This window comes from Octodon degus, unplaced genomic scaffold, assembly GCF_000260255.1.
Source record: "Octodon degus isolate 3935 unplaced genomic scaffold, OctDeg1.0 scaffold00101, whole genome shotgun sequence".
In the NCBI taxonomy this organism is placed as follows: Eukaryota; Metazoa; Chordata; class Mammalia; order Rodentia; family Octodontidae; genus Octodon; species Octodon degus.
The window spans coordinates 8,873,150-8,880,335 of NW_004524677.1; the positions used below are offsets into that span (position 1 = coordinate 8,873,150).

The 7,186-nt window shown below is 47.7% G+C and overlaps 1 pseudogene; it reads left to right on the top strand.

The window, feature by feature from the left end:
• Window positions 1-390: 390 nt before the first annotated feature.
• On the top strand, window positions 391-6,154 carry LOC101570048 (annotated as a pseudogene).
• Window positions 6,155-7,186: the final 1,032 nt, after the last annotated feature.

Genomic DNA, 7,186 nt, shown 5'->3' on the forward strand with positions numbered 1-7,186 from the left:
TCCACGGCACTGGGTGAAGTGACTGATGCGCTAGGCAACAGTGCAATGGCCGGAAGGGAACCAGCTCCTGTGAGCCGGTCAGGCCAGCACTACCAGAAATGATGCATTTAGGCTCTGCATTGCCACTTGCTAAACTCTGCTGCCCATGCCAGCGAGCAGGAGATCCCTAACACGGCAAGCGGGAGAAGAGGGTTTCGGACCAAGACGCCACTGCAGCTACCTCCCTGGCAGCACTCGGCCTTCCTCGTGGGGAGCAGCGCACCTCCCCAGGTTGGAATAAGGGGACAAAGGGCTTGTAGCACAGCTCAGGGGTACAGCCTTGTCTAGCAGTTTCAAGGTCCTGGCTCAATCCCCAGCAGTACATCTACATGAAATTAGAGGGCTGTGAAGATGCCGGTAAAGAAAGCACAGCGGGAGCTGGAGCTATGAAGCGGACAACATGGCTGAGTAGAGTGCTCTGCAGCCTCACTGGGTGACCACACGCACGATGTGCTCGGACAGCACCTGTGGATGAGACGTTGGCACACTCTCACAAGGGACACAGACAAAGTCCACTTTTGGCCCAACTCTCAGTGGCCTCAATGTAGGGAACATGGGACATACCTGGGCTCTTCCCAAATCATAAACATGAAGGGATATACAGGTTGAGAAAAAAATTTGACTATCCTGACTGAGGAAATGGTTGCCCTGAGAGTTCTGACCTCTCTTAACCCTGTATCAGCAGCCCTATCCAATCAGCACATCAAGCCGACAGCTGCGGGGAGTGACAGTGCATTACCAACACATGGCTTGATGTGAACTCTTTGATCCTTTCCAGGTACCGGGTTAAGGCCACACAGGAAGCGTAACAGGAGAAATGTGTCTTGCGTGATCATTTGGACCTCACTAAGAACTGTTCGTATCTGGTTTACAGAGTCTAGCTGGGAACAATTAACATCCTCTTGAAATGAGCTGCATGTTTCCATGGAGATATGTTAATTTATTAGGCTATTAGGATACTGCGCTGAAGTGAAATTTTTAAAATTTCTCTAATTCAGTTAGAGTGCTACTCTGGGTAGCATGGTCTCCTCAGAGTAGGAATCCCAGGAGTAGTTAGGGATTATGATTCTTCCTATGATTAATAGAGAGCGGCTGATGAATTCAGGTACAGCCTTTGCCAAAGAGGAATTTCTGGGAAAGTTTTACACTTGCCAGCAATCAGTCATTTCTCACAGACCCTGGAAAGAAGCAAAAATCTCAGAGACTGGCAGGGCCACCTCTGGCATGTGGCAATATTGTCTTCCTTATGTAGCGATCTGGTTGGGTTCTAACTACAAAGTCAATAGGAAAAAAAAAAAAAACCTGTAAATCGGCATTGGGATTCAAGTTGAAATTAGTACTAAAAGAATCATGGGACAGGGTCACCAAGAGACCCACAGGTCCTTAGCATCGAACTGCTCCAGTCGTGCTGGAAACGCCTGGAACTAGAATGTGGACTCGCCCGACACTGCAGTGAGCTGGGGTGGGAGACTTTGTCTGGGGCATTGTGAGCTGCTTCTGAGACCCGCCCGATAGAGGCTGCCTGTGGCTGTGCCAGAGAACTTTGTAGGCAAGTTGTAAATGGACTCATGAAAACTTCGCCCACCATAGAAGGGATCAGAAAAAACTCAGGCTAGAAATACAGCGAGCTGGATGAGGGAACAGAAACGTGTGAGGCTGGCAAATGCAGCCTGAAGCTCCCTCGTGGACTGGACATGGTATCAGCAGGGTTAGGCAGGAAGGCCCCTGCCCGAGAGGGCCACTCCCTGCTCAGACCCCACGACGTCCCAGAGCCATCTTGCCTCCTCTGCAGCACAAACAGCATCCTTTTCTCTCCCAGCTGGGGGCTGTTGGGTTTCCTGGTAACTGGGGCAGTTTCTGATCTTAGAACCACATTGCCCCTTGGAAACCCACCGCACCACACCCAGCACACAGCTGAATTTCCACAGAAGGAGGCAAAGGTGAGTTCCCACAGAGACAGAGCTGAGAAAAGTTTCATTCCAAGATTAGTGACCAGGGAGATAGCTCAGTAGAATAAGCGCTTACCTGGCAAATGCAAGGATCTGAGTTCAATCCTCCTTTCTGAAAAAAAAAAAAAAATGGGGAGGGGGGTTTAGCAAGATCCTATTTCCCCGAGCCCTCTATAGAGTATGGGTATTTGTAGCCATAGGACAGTAGAATTCCCTGAGCCTAAAGCATTTAGAGATGGCATTCTGTACCGAGCTTAGAAAGAACTAAATTCCCTCATGTCGATGCCCAGTAGTGAAATGGTATTGCCTGCCATGAATGAAGGGCGTTGGGGTTAGAGTAGATGCGTAGCCGGCCCTGAGTTTGTAGGACACAAGCCCATGGCCTGGGGGAGGGGGAGATCAGGGTCCTCTGGCACTTGGGGAGGTGACTGCCCAGAACCTGGGTTGACGCCCTCAGGAGGGTGACCCGCGCCTTCGAGGCTGGCCGTGCTGGTGCCTACGCAGTGGGCCAAACGATCTGTACACGAGTTTAAAAGAATCAGCACAGACTCCACTGTGAAGTCTCTTATCCTGCCTTCAGAACGTCCCTAGAGAAACGGGAGGGGGGGAGGGCGGGCGGGGGGGCGCGGAGTAGCATCTGGACGCGAAACATTCCAAGCATTGAATTGGCCTTGGGTGGCTGAAGTACTAATTACTCAAAATGGGTAACAAGAGTACTAGGAACCGGTCGCTGAGAGGTTTCATTGCTCGAGCTTCAGCTGGGAAGACAAGAAAGGCCAGGACTCCAGCGGGGAAAGCACAGCCCAGCAGCAAGGGGCATGCGGGGAAGAGTGGCGCGGATGCGAAGGTGTGGAACTTTCACTTCTAATAAAGATTTAAATTTTTAGCCAGGTATTGGGGTTCAACCTGAGGTCCCAGCACTCTGGGAAACAGAGGCAGGAGGTTAGTAGTGTCATGTCTAGCCTGGGAAATTGGCAAGATCCTGCTTCAAAACAGTAAGTCTAAAAAAGGCTGAAAAGGAGTTCAAACTCCAGCCCCACGAAAATATAAATAAATAAATGTGTATGTAACTATACAAATAAATGCATACATATACCATTTTAATGCATCCAGTGGCCCCCTGTATCTGGAATTAAACTTACCTTTACCAAAAAATGCTGATTATAAGGCACATGATACAAAGCCAAGAGGTGAAATCTGATACTGCGCGTCTGAAAGGACTTCCTAGTTCGAGGCCTTCCCTCCAGGCAGTGGAATCAGGGCTGTGACGAAAATGTCACTATGGCCAGGGGGCAGGGACAACCCTGGGGTTCTTTTACCTCCAATATCCTACAGGCCTCTACTCAGGCCCTAGAAGAATTAGCAAACTCCATGGCCAGCCCCAGGATTGAAAAGGACATTTGAATGAATTCTTTGGGGGAGGGGCTAGCTGAGGCTGCCCTAAGGGCGGGTCTGGTGACAGACACGTGGAGCAGTGGATGGCTGAGCTTGCCCCAGCAGGAGCTTTAAGCACCTGAGCCAACCTGCAAAACCCCTGAAAAGGAGGCTTTTTGCGTCAGGCTCAGTGATCCGGAGGGACAAGGAAGGGAAAGAAAGGGGAAGGAGAGCAGGGCACGAGGCTCTCCGAAGTGGCCGAAGGTGAGCAAGGAAGAAGCCACAGCACTTCACAACCTACTTCTGTAAGACAGCCTGGGAAAGTTTAGTCCTCGCCCTGATGGCTTTAAGGGGCCGGGGGCCATGGGCTGACTTCTGCTGGAGAAGGAGAACAGGACCCTGTCGACGTGAGTGCTTCCCTAGGAATTTCTCTTGGGAAACGCGAGGAAAAGCGGGAACGCACGGTGCCTGCACGCCTAAAGCGCCTGTGGTGGAGTCTATCCGTTTTTCAGTTGGGGCTTTTTATTTCTCTCGATTTTACTTTGCTTTCTCTTCTCATCATTTTCTTCATTAGTGTGTGTTTGTGGTACCGAATGTTCGCACTAGATGCGGGGAACCGCGGCAGGTATGCACCTCAGTTTCCGTCCTCTTCCCCTTGGCCCCCTCCTGGGTCTCCCTGCCCCTCTGAGCATTCTGTTGCAGCCCATGTTGGCACTGCCCCAGCAGCACACGTGCGCAACCCATCTTCATTCCTCCCCTCAGCCCTTGATTTCTCGTCTCTCTCCCTCATCGCTTGCCCCCGTTCTCCCTACCTCCTGTCACCTATTTTTTGACTTTCACTTATATGTTGAGTTTCTCATATAAGAGAACCATGCAGTACTTAAGCTCGTACATCTGATTTATTTCACCTCTCACTATGGTTTCAAGGTGCATGCATCTTCCCACAAACGACTCGCTTTTATCCTTGTTCGTGGCAGCATAGTAGTCCAGCTTCTGTAAGTACCACATGATGCTAATCTATTCACCTACTGGTGGGCACATAAGCTGCTTCCAAGATTCAGCTATGATGAACTGTGCTGTGGTAAACATGGTATGTGTGTCTCATCATATAATGTCTTTCTAAGATAAAATAACATAAAATTTCATAAAAATAATAAAAGTTAAATTTCCTTTATAAGTGATTCATTATTGTTTTTCTAAGTGCTCTTACATTTCTGTTCTTGTGTTCAATTTCCAGCATTTTGGCTATCAGGAAATTCCTCCCCAATTGTTGCTACTTGGGGCTCCCTAGGCTTAATTTCAGTGTATTTTCATTTTCTCCATTATTTGGAACATTTTCTGCTGCTATTTCATTGAATGGGTTTTTCCAGAGATTTGTTCTTTCTCCTGATTCTTCTGAAACCCAATTAATCTGTCATCTTTGGCTCATCTCAGAGCTGTTGGATTCATTTATCATGTTTTCTTTGGTTTTTAAGAGATCCATTCCTGAATGATCATGGGCCAGCAGTCATCGCGTGTTCTGAAGGTCCGTGTCCATGGTGGTTGCTTCTGCTGCCCACGCTCTCAGGAGACGTTTTAATCTCCTGGTCGTGCGTCTGGAGCCCTTATGTGGACTCTAGTCTTTTCTTGTGCTGGTCATTCATGCTTTGCCTGATTTTGTTTAGCTCTTCTTGCTTTGTCTTAATGTCTTCTGAAAACCATCTCGTTATTTTGTTTCTTTGGCCCTGTACCCTTCTGTGCACATCAGCTATGCGCTCGCAGAGAGCTTTATGGATCTAGTTTGTAATCTCCTTTGGTATCATTATTCATAACTCTGATGTGTGGCTTTCGGTTTCCTTACCTTTAATGCCCCATGGATCAGCTTTTGGGGCTTGGTTTTGTTTTTGTTTTTTTTTTTTCTTTTTGAGGCATTTTGTTGCCTTGTCTTCTTATGTTTCTATTTTTGGGGGGAGGTTAGCCGTGTGTGTGTGTGTGTGTGTGTGTGTGTGTGTGTGTGTGGTGAAGTTTGTGGGTTGATTGCAATTGAAAACTTTTTTCCTAACATGGAGGCCTCCAGTTGATGTCTGCTTTAAAGGGGTATCCCCTGGGCGTGCCCCTTGGGCTGTGCTTCTGTCCCAACACTTGCATTTACCTGAGATGAGAGGTTGCAGAGTGTTAGACCCAGCATCTCATATTTCAAGATTGAGTCATGGTAGTGGTACATACTCCAAGGCAAATGAGAAAATAGCATTCCCTGAAAGTCAATTAAGAGTAACAACTGTTACTTGCTGTGGGGACAGAGCTTCACTGGGTCAGTGAAGGGGCCCAAGAAGGCTGGGCGCAGACTTGCTCTGAAAGCCATTGACTGGGTAGCTTTAGGGGAGATCACACTCGGAAACCCAGAGGCTGTTGCTAACTCTCTGAAGGCTTGGAATGAGGCCCTCAGCACAGGCTGGCTGCTCTGTCTGAGAAACTACCAGTGACCGACTGGGCTTCCTACAGGGCCGATGTGGCCAAGGCAGGCTTGCTGGATGACTTCAAAAAGAAGCTTAACACCATGAAAATTCCCATGCCAGAGGATAAATATGCTGTCCTGGTGGATGCTAAAGAAAAGGAAGATGTGAAAAGTTGTGCAGAGTTTGTGTCCCTCTCAAAGGCCCGGATTGTGGAATATGAGAAACAGCTGGAGAAAAGGAAAACATGATTCTGTTTGACCAGATGACCATTGAGGACTTGAATGGACCTTCCCAGACACCAAACTAGACCAGAAGAAGTGTCCCTAGTGGCCTCATGAGCCAACTGAGAATTTATAAATTGTGTCTTAGAGAAAGCTCTGGCCCTTACGTCACACACTCTGGATGTGAAAAATTAAAAAATCACATATAATTTTGTAAAAGAAAATAACAGCTGTGTCAACTTGTCTATAGTAAAAAATCACCACTAATTATAGCGTTAAATACAAACTGAATTTTGACAAATTCTAATGAGCAATAAAGTGCCAGGATTAAAATATAAAAGGGATCTGCAATTATAGTATAAATACTAAGACAAAAGAAATACTGGCGTATAGTAAATAGCTACAAAAATATAACGTTGTCTCTTCTAACAGTAGAACAGTATTTCCTAGCAACAGCAGGATGTTGACTGGAGATGGAGGGGTTTATGAAGCTTAGTAGTTACACTAGTAAAGGCAGAGGCTGTGGAGAGTTCAAGAGTGAAAAAAGCAAAATTTGAAGAATTAATTCATGGGATATGAGAAGCAGGAAAAAAAAGGCAGATCAGTGGTTTTATTGAGGAGCAAAAAATAATAGTAATAGTGAATAGTCACAGGAAAAATAAACAGAAAAAGAAAGCAGGTAAAGAGACAGCAGTAATGGAAAATAAGAGGAAGATATTAAGGAAGACGAAAAGAATTCAAAGGGTAAAAGAGAAAAGGGGAAAAAGGAAGTGGCAGAGAGCAAAATGAAGAAATCTTCTCAACACTCTAAAACCCAATGAAGTTGAGATAAAAACAATATAAAAAAGGAAATTTTAAAGGCTGAGTTAAAGAAAACATTCCCGTGTTACTGGGTAAGCCGAGTCCTTCCTACAGCTGCAGTCTCGACCTGCTCAACATTCCCCGCGCTTAGCTAGGGCCCGCAGGCTTCCCGGTGCCCTCGCTGCTTCCGAGGCCGGCCGCTCCCCGCAGCCCGCTCGTGGGCAGCGCGCACTGCCAGGCGGGGATGCGCACGGCGGCCTCTGGGCTGGCGTGGACCGCAGGGAGGGGCCGGAGCGGGCGCCGGCCTTCGGGCCACCCTGTGGATGGGGCGCTCCCTTCCCTCCTCAGGCAGCCTCTGCATCCTGAT